Genomic DNA, 14,014 nt, shown 5'->3' with positions numbered 1-14,014 from the left:
CCTAAAATGTTATCCATTTTATAATGGAGAGTAACATATGCTGTATAGGTAACACTGAATATCACATGGAATCAGGTCAGTGATAATGTTCACGATTCATATGGAAAAATACTTTTAAATACGTTAATGCTTGAAACCAGCTTTTGCTTTATATAGTTCATTTTAGGGCATTTTTTGATAGCACATCTTCCTTGCTTATATAAATGTACAATCTTTACATATTTTATATATGTTCATCCTGATGGAGAGAAAGAGAAGGAGAGAGAGAGGATAAGAAAAAGAAAAACAATGAAATAGACTTTAATATGGAAACATAAGTTTGAATATTACACATAATGGCAGATATATATCCTAAGACAAACATGTTAATGCAAAAGTTTTGTCGCCACTGTGGCGATACAAGCGGTAAGATCACCGTGACGATGTCGATTTTCTATTAATTGCATTAACCACAGAACAGGATATTCAACCTCTGTATCATTCTTTTCTGAGGCTGAAAATTTACAGTATCAAATGAAAGCAAAAGGTCAATCTTGTTTCTTTATTATTAAGTGCAGTAGTAAGTATACTTAAACAGGAAATGGCCTGCCTTTATTAAAATCTGAGCTGTCTTTTTTATTTATAAACAGACGTCATGCCCATGTCTCAGTTTATTATCGGAAAACATGTCTAAATGATATTCCAGTAAAATTTTTTAGATTCTTCAACTTAATTATTGACGTATTTTTCAATTATTCGCTAAGTTCATGTAGTTTAATTTAGTTCATTGGTGTTTGAACTCAAGCAAAGATTCCAGGACCACTTACATGTACTTGGTGTTTGAACTCAAGCAAAGATACCAGGACCACTTACATGTACTTGGTGTTTGAACTCAAGCAAAGATACCAGGACCACTTACATGTACTTGGTGTGTTAACTCAATCAAAGATACCAGGACCACTTACATGTACTTGGTGTTTGAACTCAAGCAAAGATACCAGGACCACTTACATGTACTTGGTGTGTGAACTCAATCAAAAATTCCAGGACCACTTACATGTACTTTGTGTTTGAACTCAAGCAAAAATTCCAGGACCACTTACATGTACTTGTGTTTGAACTCAAGCAAAAATTCCAGGACCACTTACATGTACTTGGTGTTTGAACTCAAGCAAAGATTCCAGGACCACTTACATGTACTTGGTGTTTGAATTCAAGCAAATATTCCAGGACCACTTACATGTACTTGGTGTTTGAACTCAAACAAAGATTCCAGGACCACTTACATGTACTTTACATATAGTAAGCAAATTTTAAAAAGCTACAAAATGTCCTGGTTTAAATAATTTGTGATTATCGCCTTTTTTAATTCCAGCTAAACTATGAAGGCATGAATAGTTATCGGTAAGCTATAATATGTTTAGGAATCTATTGATCACGATAACATCTATTTTACCTGACAGCACAAACGAATGGAGCTAATTCGTTGATTGATTGATTTGTGCATATTAACATTTCCGATGGTTTAGTCACATTCATTTTCTTATGGTTCTTAATTTGTGTGTGTGTGTTGTATACAGGGTCAGTAATCCTTTAAAAAGAGCTTTGCATGGCGCATAGCACGTTATTTTGGGGATAACTTCAACAAGGTCACCTTGTTTCGTTCTGGTCTATTCAACCAGATAAACGTTCTTGTTTCTTTTTTCACCATCTCTAAAAAAGAAAGTTTTAAAACTTAGTATCAAAACAGATGTGTTGAATTTGAATAGATATTTCCTTCCCTTTATCATGCCAGCAGCGTTGGATCACCGTTGCAAGAAAATAGTTATACACTCCGATGTAACGAAATTACAAGCACAGAAACTGATACAAATTTAAGTAATTATGTACTTTGTCACGGTTAAGATGGAAATCGGTCATAGGTTTCGAATTTAGTCCCGAAAACTAAAATCTTGCTTAATCAGGCAAAATCATCGGCAATGACGTCAAATTGTAATCAGTGTTACAGCAAAACCATGAGGCATGCGTTGTTATAAAATCAAAATTCAGAACAGAATCTTGAAGACATTCCGTGTGGCTGTTACCAGTACAAGAATAGTTATCATTACAAGAGTAAACTAGAGAAATCGATTACATACCCTTACATATTACATGTTTGCGCCATTGCCTTTCGTCGTTGGAAATTCATTATCTGCGCCAAGGCATCATGTCCGATATGTCATGATTAAATAGGGAAGTATACATGTCTGTAAAGATCGAAAATTAGATGCAAGCATAAGATGACTGACTTTTCCGACTTCAGTTATTCCATGCTCGTGCTTCAGAGATAATACAAATGCAAGGTTATACACTCACCATTTATTTCATAATGATATGTTATTTGCATGCTAGGAAGGGTATATGAAAAGTTCAAAATATTTTCTTATAACCTGTTTGCTCTTTTAAGCCTGTCAGTATATTTAAATGCCGATTGATGGACACAGTAGCATTCTATAAATGATCTACAGCTGGACATGCAGGACGCTGGACACCTGCAGATATATATGTGTGACGTAACATAAGTAAATGACAATGACGTAATAATGTCTGAGAAGGAAAACAATTTTAATACTGAGCAAAGGATTATTGTAAAATCGGTGTGCTCTTGGGTATTATCTGATTGATATCAAGGTCAACTGACTTTGGTACTTTCTGACTAATATCAATGTCGACTGACTTAGGTACTCTCTGACTGATATCAAGGTTGACTGACTTTGGTACTCTCTGACTGATATCAAAGTCGACTGACTTTGGTACTTTCTGACTGACATCAAGGTCGTCTGACTTAGGTACTCTCTGACTGATATCAAGGTCGACTGACTTTGGTACTTTCTGACTGATATCAAGGTCGACCGACTTAGGTACTCTTTGACTGATATCAAGGTCGACTGACTTGGGTATTTACTAACTGTTGTCAACGCCGACTTAGCTAAAGTTTACGATTGTAATTCTTTGTTACAGCCTACAATTTTAAACGTGGTTTTATATTTTTTTGAAGATCGTTGTCTGCGACTGGTGAACCGGAAGTGACTGCTCTAAATAGACCAGTTGATAAAGATGCTCGATACACATTGAAATGTATTTCTGTTACCACGGGCATTAATTCTTCCGCTGTTTTAAGATTTTGAAGAATCATGTGAAGCTCACAAGGTTTGTGCAAGATGGGTCACCCATTTGTTGAAGGTTGATCAAAAATAAACTCGGATTGAAATCGATTGAAAGCTGCTCGCCAGATCTGAAAAGAGCGATCAGAGACGTTTGAATTAGATTGTTGTGCGTGATGAATTATGGATTTCGTTTTGTTTTTTATCTAGATCGAAGGAAAAATAATAAAGTCTGGATTGGAAAAAGGAGCAGAGACCACAAATTGCCCGGCATAGTTGGACTGTCAATAGCGTTTGACACGCATTATTTTCCGATCTATACGACTCGTCCGTTCAGGTACCTATGCCTGACTCTGCCAGAGTTACTGGACATTATTATGCCTTCAGAGTGTTCCCAAAAGTTGTGGAAGGCTTCTGAATCACTCGTCCACGCACCGTTACCCAAGGCATCCATCTACTCCTTGGCAACACGCATGCGTATAAATCCGCCGTCGCAACAGACTTCTTGACGAAGTACAACATTCAAACATTTCCGCATCCTCCATACAGTTCTAACTTCGCTGTATGTGATTTTTGGTTTAATTCCTCCATCAACGATTCTCTGAGGGGAAGTGCAATTTTCCAGAGTATGGACAAAATACCAAATCGTGAACATAAAATTACATTTATTAATTGCATAATCAGCTTGAAAATTTGTAGAGGTGCATGGAGAGAGAATTTTGATGGGATGTACTGACGTACTGTTCACTAGGAAAGAAACTGTTTGTTCAGCACACTGACATTCAGAATTTTTATAAGTAAAATACGCTCGTATATTTCAGTTGCCTTTCCACGTGTTCAAGCAGGCCACACAAATTATCATTCGTGGTCAATCCTGTGGATCCTACTTTGAATGTTTGTTCATTAGCCTACTGCCATCGCAATCACTTCTGCTATTTACGAAACAAGGATTAATGAAGAGAAGTTACGAATGATTGGCCTTTTTATTCGTATCCTCTCGGTCAATCATACTGTCAATCCAATCGCAAAAATAGCCGAGGTCCTATCAACTGTTTCATTTGTGCAGAGAAACGTCTGCTGAACAAAATGTATTACTTTTTGTATTAATCATTGCGCTGACATATATATATATATATATATATATATATATATATATATATATATATATATATATATATGGCATATTTGTGCCTTGCAAAAATAGCCAAGATAATTCTAAATGATAGACCATGCGACTTTTTAGTCTGTTTTACATCTTGAATAATCACTAAGCGTGGTGTCATTCTTTGTTAAAAACTACGTTAACAAGAGTCAACATCCACTGCCTCCTAAACAGATTTTTTTATTTATTCATGCATGTTTTTTATTCAGTTTTGGAATATGATCAATTCGAATCGCTTTCTTGGCCTCAGAAATTCGAATGGTACTTTCAGGTCAGGTACAGCTGTGTGTGAATGTATTTTGGTGCTTACATTCAGAATGCCATGAAAGGAACCGTATGTTGGAACATTTTGAAATACATTTTACCAAGGAAAATTGTATAATGTTATTTTTTGCAGCTTTTGTTTTGGTTCTGAATATACTGTAGTAATATACAAAATGTTCGTCTGAAGCCAGGTAACCCATACTATCCAGTTTAAGCCGGTTAACCAGTTTTCCTCCATTTTAAATCGGATATTATAATAAATCGTTACCATCAAGCACTTTTTAATATTTAAACCCGACCTTCAAATTAGTGTGTGTGGGGGGGGGGTTGGGGTTGGGGGGGAATATATAGGGCCGCCCACGCACGCCCAAACGAGATAGAGTGAAATGCCAGTGTCTAAACTCCCCAACCACCCCAGTTTTATATCCTAGACAATGAAATGCAAAACTAACTCTTAAACTATTTGCCAAATATACTCACCCTGCTGAATAAAGCCCCTTCCCAGTAGATAGACATAGGAAAGAAACAAATTACCAACTGGGAAGGGGTAGCATATTTTTTGCAGATATTTTTCTCTTGAATATTGTAATTTATCCTCGCTTCGGATTTCTGTCTTCCAACTTTCACGCGCAATTTTGGGTGACCATTTCTACACATGGTGATTTATTTGGTCTTAATTTGGTCCTAGGTCACGTGATTTCAAATATCTTTAATACCCATTATTTGTCTGTTTTTCAACTGAATGTACTTTGCACTACCATCGTCATACTGACTGACCTGAGTTGCATCATTTAGCGTGTACATAACAACTTTGTTTTTTTTATTTATTTTTAGCCTTATCGTGTTTAGATCTGCTTTTTATACAGATATATTTGGGCAGTAGGGTGGGTCTGTTACAATTTTTACACATTTTAGGCGTAATCCTGGTTTCCAACCATCAACTTTATTGCACATGCATGACTCTTAAATCGATTCGCCAATTGCAATCATTTAAAATTATTGCAGTTTCTAGACTATATGAGGATTGGAAATGCAGCATCTGCTTAGTTCCGTAACCTTTTTATCAATAATATCCACAGAGAGGATGCCCCATCCACATTACTGTTATTAAATACAGCCAAAAAAATATGTATATTTAAAACCAAGCCATTCTAGAATTCACCTTTTTCATAAATTGATACAGTTTAATGATCGATTAGAAAGAATTATTTACTACGTTCTTATAAATCAAGGCGGGACTGTGAACTAAGTGAATCAGTCCTATATGCCCACCATGTCGGGTAATTCTGCGCAATGATACGACATTCCTGTAAACATTGGATCACGTGTTGTTTTGGGTCGAATATCCAATTTGTATCAAGAAAGAACGATCGTTCTTTTATATTTATAAAGTTTACAAAAATATTCCACATTTCTACCCTAATTGCATATGAAAATGAGATTTCTAAATGTCAACATGAAGACACACTCCATGACCTTGAACTTGTAGCCCATAAAATCCTATTTACTACGTCTCTTTTAGAATCATAAAATAAATACATTATAGAAAAGATGGAAATGTATACCTTAAAACAATACTGCATTTTAATCCAAGTTTCCAATTTTACAAGAAACTGTTCCACACGTACAAAATCGTCTGCTATCCAAAATGTGAACTTGGCGCGAGAACGGGATTCTCAAGAAATTCCCCGGCATATAGTCTGTTTCTAAATTCTGTAGTAATTTTGTTTCCCAAAAAAAAGAGACGTTGTAAACACATTAAATCCTATTCATTGTTGGTTTTCTTCAACACAGTAGTTCTTTTTTCATAAAATGTCGAACTTTACTAATTTTTTTACAGGATCAGTTTAATTTGCCTAATATCTCTTGCCAATTATTGGCATTGTTACGTTGAACTTTGCAAAAAAAACAACTATAAACCTGACCTAATTCGTCGACCTAAATGCTGACAGAAACAGTCCAAAGTAATGTATTTCCTATCCTTAGCCAGATTAATAAACAACACATTTTTTCAAAACTATGCGCAGAATAGGCCGACATATCCCAAGTCACGAAAACACAAGGGTGGTATCCGGTGTGTCCAAAATTAATATTGTTTTGAACAGAATATTCTGGTGACAATTGCCTCTTTTTCATATGGCAAACATTACAGTATTTTATTTTCGTAAATCGGTCTAATTTGGTATGCGTTTTGCTTCAACGTTGGTGACGGAAATCTTACGTGCGTAGAAATGCCCGACAACATTGTACATGTATTTTAGGGATATTTAGACTGTCCCTTAAAGTCTGGATCTTTTATTAATGTCCATGTGAAAGAAGCTAACTAATTATCTAAACACTAAGTTCGCATACGGTCTAGCAAACAAGTCAAGAGCGACAGTTGCATGTACACCGATCAATAGACGCATCATAGACTGTACATATTTTTTGGCGTACGATGTGTCATTTCTGTGTATGGTGTAAAGCTAATGGTGGCCGTATTATATCATCTAATTTAAAGACGATATAACTGATAATTTAAAAGGACATACACTAAATGTACTAGCACCTTGAAAGTCTGGTTACTTTTAGGAGTATTAATCAGTTATGCAGTCAAGATAAAATAGCTGCAAAGAAAATGCTATTTCACTCTTTAATTCTTCTGAAACGCAAACTTTAATTCTCATAGAATATTCTGAGCTTAGAGATTAGATGATAATACAAAATTATGTCTCTTCAAAATATGCCTAGATTAAGAAAGTAAACACAAAAGAGAGACGAAATATTTCATACTTTTATGGAAATATCTGAAGTCAGAAACCAGAAAATTACAGCCTGATCAAGGTAAGAAATTGAATGACGTAAAAGTATGTATATTATTAGAGAAAGAAAATGTTTTCTCCACCGAATCATACAAAAATATCTGTTTTGAAAATATTTCATCGAACTCTTACAACAGGAATGTGGAAGTATTATACTGAAAATGAAACCGGAAAATGGCTTATTTTGAAAACAATCAATCATATCATCAATCTATAGACATGTCGCCAACTAAAGCTAGAAAAGAAGAAATATATCTAAAGTATGGTTTAAACTTATTCTATAATCTCGCAATAGATGCCTATAGAACGCCAAAATATACAATATTTGAGAGCGTTAGGATCTCAAAATATAAGTCTAATTTTGCTAAATGCTAACTTCACATTTAGAGGTCTTAATAATCAGAAAAGTAATTATAGGAGACAGTGTAGTATATACATTAGAAGACTTTAAAATAAGAGGGAAATATTGAGGGACTATTTTATGACGAGGAGTTATCTTTACACGAGAGGTAAGATTATGTCTTCAAGACAAAAATAAATTGAAAAGTGAAAAATGAAGGGCAAATATATGTGCTGGAAATTTAAACCGATAAGATGATTATTTGAATAATTGGGAGCCAGAAGAAAATGTTGTCTGTTTTATTTCACTCTATTCATAGCAGTACTTACATGCAAATAATATACAATATGTAAAGGGGTCAATTATCTGGTATGCCTGTTATCAACTGAAGCCTATGAATGAAATAGAACATCACAGTATTATACAAAATGTAAAGATTGTGCAAATAAATGAAATCTCATTGGTACTATATTAGAGCAGATGAGGAACGTAGAGAATACAACAAAAGTAAAACTTATCTGTGAATGCTGAGAAGCAATAAAAAATATTTTAAATGTTTTATCACTAAAAAAAAGATTTCACACTGATTGTATAATTGGAAAAACTCTAAAAACGGACTATACAATATGTCAAAAACATTTGACTGAAAGAAATCAGATACTCTATAAATGGCCCATAAGTTGCTTGATACAAAAGTACCAAAATCTGATAGAAAGAAAGTACTGACTCCTCTAATTCGTCTCCCTCCTAGGACAGAAGTGAATAGAATTGTGAATAAAGCTGTCAAACAAGAACTGCTGCAAGAAAGCTGCAACACTTGTCAAAAAAATATGAAATGAAATACAGCTTTGATACTGGAGAAAAAAATTACAGGGCTTTTAAAGCAAATTTGAACCATACTTTATGGAAAATAACAGTTTTAAGAATTAGACATTTTGGTTCAGTACAAGTCCAGCTAGATTTTTCGATTCAACTCGTAGGAATGGAAGAGATGAAAATGGAAAATATTATTTTCGTTATGTAGAATGGTGTCATGAAAGACAGGCTTGCAGTAAACTGAAAAAAAAAATTAAATTGAAATTAAAGCTGAAGAACTGTTTCATATACTGCATATACAATTTTATAGATTGGTTCTTTAATAAGATAAGTTATGTAACTTTGAATTTAGATAGATTTAGGACAAAAGCAGGAAGTCGTAAATGCATTTATCTTACTGAATTCAAAAATATAGAAGACTGGCTTAATGTACAAGATAAATTTAATAAATGTTGTTTTAATATTTTTAATTGATTTTTATATGCTATAGAATATATATTAAATCCACCTAATGATCATCCATTGGGTTATGAATGAGAGCATTGTATCTAGTATATAAACGATGTAAAACATTACAAATTCATTGGCGATCTTCATGACTACCACGTAAAGATATATGAATGTTATGTGATATGTTGGATAAATTCAGATCTGTCCGTATTAATAATTACAAATTAGACCCTGCACATTATTTCAGTGCATCTGGATGCTAGTTTGAATTTAAGTTACAATTAGAATTGCTAACCGCTTAAGACATGTTTTTAATGATTGAATCTGGAATCAGTTTGATTTGGTCTAATTTTCATGGATTTAACGCCATGTTTCAGCATATGACAGGCTACGCATGGGGGCCACTATATTTAGTAGAGGTAGACCCCAGGAAAACCCACGGAAGAAAAATCGATGCACGAGAAGCTAATGGCAAGCTTTCTTACATACAAATGATGGCCGAACCAAGACTCAAAACCACACTAAGAGAGGAGAGAGGTTAGTGATATGTAAAGGCGAGCACCTTAGTCTACTCAGACAACCTGGGGACTTAGACCACTCAGCCACCACTGGCAAAGTAATCTTATGTGATATATCTGATAAATTCATATATGTCTGTATTCATAATTACAAACCAGCACATTATTTCAGTGCATCCAGATGCAAGTTTGAATTTAAGTAATTTGGAATTAGTATTGGCAATTCATGAATATTATAACGAAGTTAACGATAACAAAATAAGAAATAATGGATGATACACAGTTTCGATGTCAAGGTAATGCGATTAGCTAGCAAGAAAAAACGATTAAAGATGAGACGAATGGTGTTCCAGTACAAGAATTTAGTGGCCTTTGACGTAAACCTAAGCTTTCAGAATTGACGTAGGAGGCAAAAAGTAGGCAAGGGTATTAAGACATCTGTCTTAAATGTTTACAGAGATTATTTATGTAACTAAACGGTAAATCAACAAGAGAATAATTTAATTCTATGATTCCATTTTTTTTTAAAAAAAACGTGAACAAAACCAAGGAACACAGCACAAAGTACATCGAATCAAGTTATGTAGAGGCAGAAAAGTTAAAAGAATTAATTTATTCCGTAAATAGATTAAAAGTAACCGTGAATATGACAGTATATTTGAGTTGCTAGGTGCACATTCAACCCAATTCTTTAAGAAATGACAAGAATTCTCCAAAGGTTACCTGGATCCAAAATCTATATATCGATCACCTTATACCGTGTTCATCTTTTGATCTACTACAGCCTGGTCATCGAAAAAAATGTTTAATCTAAACAAATTTACGTCTTATTGATGCAAAATACATTTTATGACAAGGAATTAAAATGCAGTCAAATATTGACAGAGTGACATGTAATATTTTAGCAGATTTTAGCAGATGATTCTGAAGACTAATCAATCAAGACATTTTCGCAGGACTTTCAATTCCTATTAACTAACCAGTTAATCTCCTTCGATCTTGTAATGATTGGATATTTCAGCTTCATTTAATAGTTATTTCTTTGTCTGGGTGCTTGTTTTGCTTTTGTTGTTGCTGTTTTCGCTTTTTAACTTTTCAACTATTTAATATATAGTAAGTTATGGAACTACGTCACTTTTATTAGAACTGATTTCCATGGAATTTTTAATTTTTGTTCACGATAAGCTTTTGATAGAGAAATTAGAGAAATAATTTTTTACTATTACTCATATATATATGTGTGTGTGTGTGTGTTTCTCTCTCTCTCTCTCTCTCTCTCTCTCTCTCTCTCTCTCTCTCTCTATATATATATATATATATATATATATATATATATATATATATATAATATATATATATATATATATATATATATATATATATATATATATATATATATATATATATATATATATATATATATATATATCTGACTGAGTGCTTTCATTTTAAGTTTGTCGATCTTTAGCTTGCATCATCTAAATTTTAACAAGCTTTGAAACGAAGTATTCGTTTTCTTGGTATATACTAATAAGAAATTCTAGTCATATATCTAATTTATCACCAGCCCCTATGAAAATTACATTGTTGTCACTAACAAACAAAAATTTGTTGTAATGTTTATTATTATAAGACGAGTAAAACTGCACACACAAAAAATCCTGATCCGCCTAGCATAATGCGCCTGCAGATCAGGATATATGTTGTTTCTCGTACTGATTACTCCTAAAACAAACACTGCAGAGACCCAGATCTGCCGGCAATTTATCCGACGGAAAAGATATACATGTTGTGTTCATCTATTCCGTTTCGATTTACCTGTATGTATATTCTTTGTTCAACAGTTGCTATGTTATATCCAGTTCCATGTAATATATTATCATTTGTGCTTCTCAAGTCTAGCCATACATGGTGATAAGTATAAATTATTGTCACTAATCGTTCCATCGTAATAACTATTTTATATATTGCTGGATTGAAATACTTCTCGAGATCAGTTCTCTATCCTTTGTGCAGAATACCAAGGCTCCTTTTAGATTCAATATTAGGGAATAGAACATTAACAAAAAATTATCCACAACAAAAACAATTCTCTCTCTTCTGATGTCATGACCACAGAAAGAAATTACATTTCTGTACCTTTCGTTTACATGAATAGACATTATCTCCGAGATAATTATATCGAGAGAGATATTCTCCATCTCATAATCTCGGTTATAACTTTCTATCACTTCTTATACGTAATCATAAATCTCAAATCCAGGGGATGAGCAAAGGAGACATCTGGCACTGATCTGGCAGTATCTATAAAGTGAATGAAACTCGGAATCTCGTCCAGTACACGGAATAGTTTATGTACCAGTGTTTTGTCCGTTAGCAACACCTGTCTTTGACTTGATTGTGTTTTGTTGTTCGTTATACCTTCTTCCTTTTTTTAAATTACATACAACTACCTAGATGTCCCCAAAGTGTTGTAATCATTCAGCTTACAAATATCAAAACTGCTGTAATAAAATGTTCATTCCTCAATCAGTATTTTTCCAGTATGTTTATAACCGAATTATTTGCATTTCCTTTATCTTGGACATCGAACGATAAGAAAAAACGCCCAACACAAATAAAACATTTTGTTGTCAGTTCAGGAGTATCACAACTTGCAAGGGTTGCTCGGGTTTATTACAGCTTGCAGTGTGTGTAAAATAATAATCCATTTGATCAGTGTTCTTAACCCCCTGTGGTGGTTTGATTATTTCTTTGCATTTATTAATTTACATATACTGTCATGTTTTAGTCATTTAAATTTATTTCTACTTTCTTTTGTCCTGCTGTTTTTACCATTTAATGATAGTAACTTTGGTATGCTGCTCCTAGGTTCTAAAATTTAATTTAATGGTCAGGAATGCGATCTTCAACCACTCTAACTTCAAAAATAACATATTGCCTGGATCAAAATAAAATGTTTTGATTCTTTATTACAACTTCTTTACTTATGATGACCGGGAAAATGTGATTTAAATTATATCCTAATAATTCAAAACTGTTCTGATGCTTATGTTTTTAAAAACAATTTTAAATATTTTGTTTTTAAATTCTTATAACCTAATAACTCTTCAAACGAAAACAAAGTTTATCTACTGTTGCACACAACTTTAATTTAGCAAAACGTGATGAACTATGCCTTAATATATACTGGCCTCTGTTTCTAGTGTAATAAAAGCATTAATAGATCCAACTTTGGTTATCTATCTTCTCTGTACTGTTTAATACAAGTATATTTTTTATACTTCTGTCAGTACAAAAGGAATAACTAATTGTGTACAACTAAAAACAGCTAATCTGCTTCTAGGTATTTCAGTTTAGATTTAACTGTTATGTTTAAATGAATCTTGAATTTCTCTGTGTTATTATTAGTGCTGTCCTTAAAGAACCAGTTCCATTACTTAGTGCTAAATGATGTGCATGCATTTTACTTGATTGTTGAGATCTTCTGCTATTCAGTTATCTTTTGTGATGTATAATTATATATTTCTTTTTCACTTATTCTGTTTTCTAATTTTAAAGTATATTGAACATAAATGTCAGTGGTTTAATTTAAAAAGTAATTTTCTATGTAATATATTTGTAACTCGTTAAATTCATTTGCTACATTAAGTTACGTGGCTTAAGTTACGAAATTAAACATGCTAAACTGTGATGCAGGATAAGGGTAAAATTTTCTTCTTGCATGTATGTATACCATAATTACGATGAACAGCCTTATCGGATTTTTTTTATTTCTTGCATGGGTGAGGGTGGATGCAAAAACAGTTTCATATAAAAATCAAATTACAAAAAATAAAACTATACCAGACAAACAAAATTAAGATCTGATAAGCACCTACCGGTGACATAGTTTTGTACATTTTCAAAGTTATCGTAAAACAAATTAAATCCATTTATCGCATGTACGAAGAAAACAAAACTTTCCATAGTGATAAAAGCTCCGTTTATGATATAGCAACAACTTTTCGCTCAAGCTTGCTAAGAATTAAAGGCATGTATATGTCCTTTTTATTTGTCCTGTGTTAAATTTGCGATTAAGAGATGCTAAGTATAGTAGTATTGGGTAAAACTCATATCTGAGAAAATAGTACGTTATGCCTTGAAATTATTGCTATTGTTTTTCATTCGCGGATGACTGATGACCACGACAATAGCTAATGTGGAATGATCGCAAACATTATTCTCAGTTATACTGTCAGTATGGGGACAGAAGTAGACGTTTGCTTATATACTGTGGTAGTTGTGTGGTATGTATGTGTGTCTGTTTGTCTGCCTGTCTGTGTGTATGTAAACTGTTTCAAGCAAAAATATATGCAGTCAGACAGACAGCGAGAACATGATCTCTCTGTACAAATGGACCGTAACAAACGAATACAAAAGCAGTAGTGTTGGGGCAAATCTGTGGTGTATATTAAAAGTCATCAATAAAAATTAGCCATAAAACTACTTAACATTTTTTTATAAAAAAAAGGATTAATGTGCTCGAGACAGATTAATGT

This window comes from Sinohyriopsis cumingii, chromosome 1 (assembly GCF_028554795.1).
Source record: "Sinohyriopsis cumingii isolate HCF-2022 chromosome 1, ASM2855479v2, whole genome shotgun sequence".
Taxonomy (NCBI): domain Eukaryota; kingdom Metazoa; phylum Mollusca; class Bivalvia; order Unionida; family Unionidae; genus Sinohyriopsis; species Sinohyriopsis cumingii.
This window is presented reverse-complemented; position numbering follows the sequence as displayed.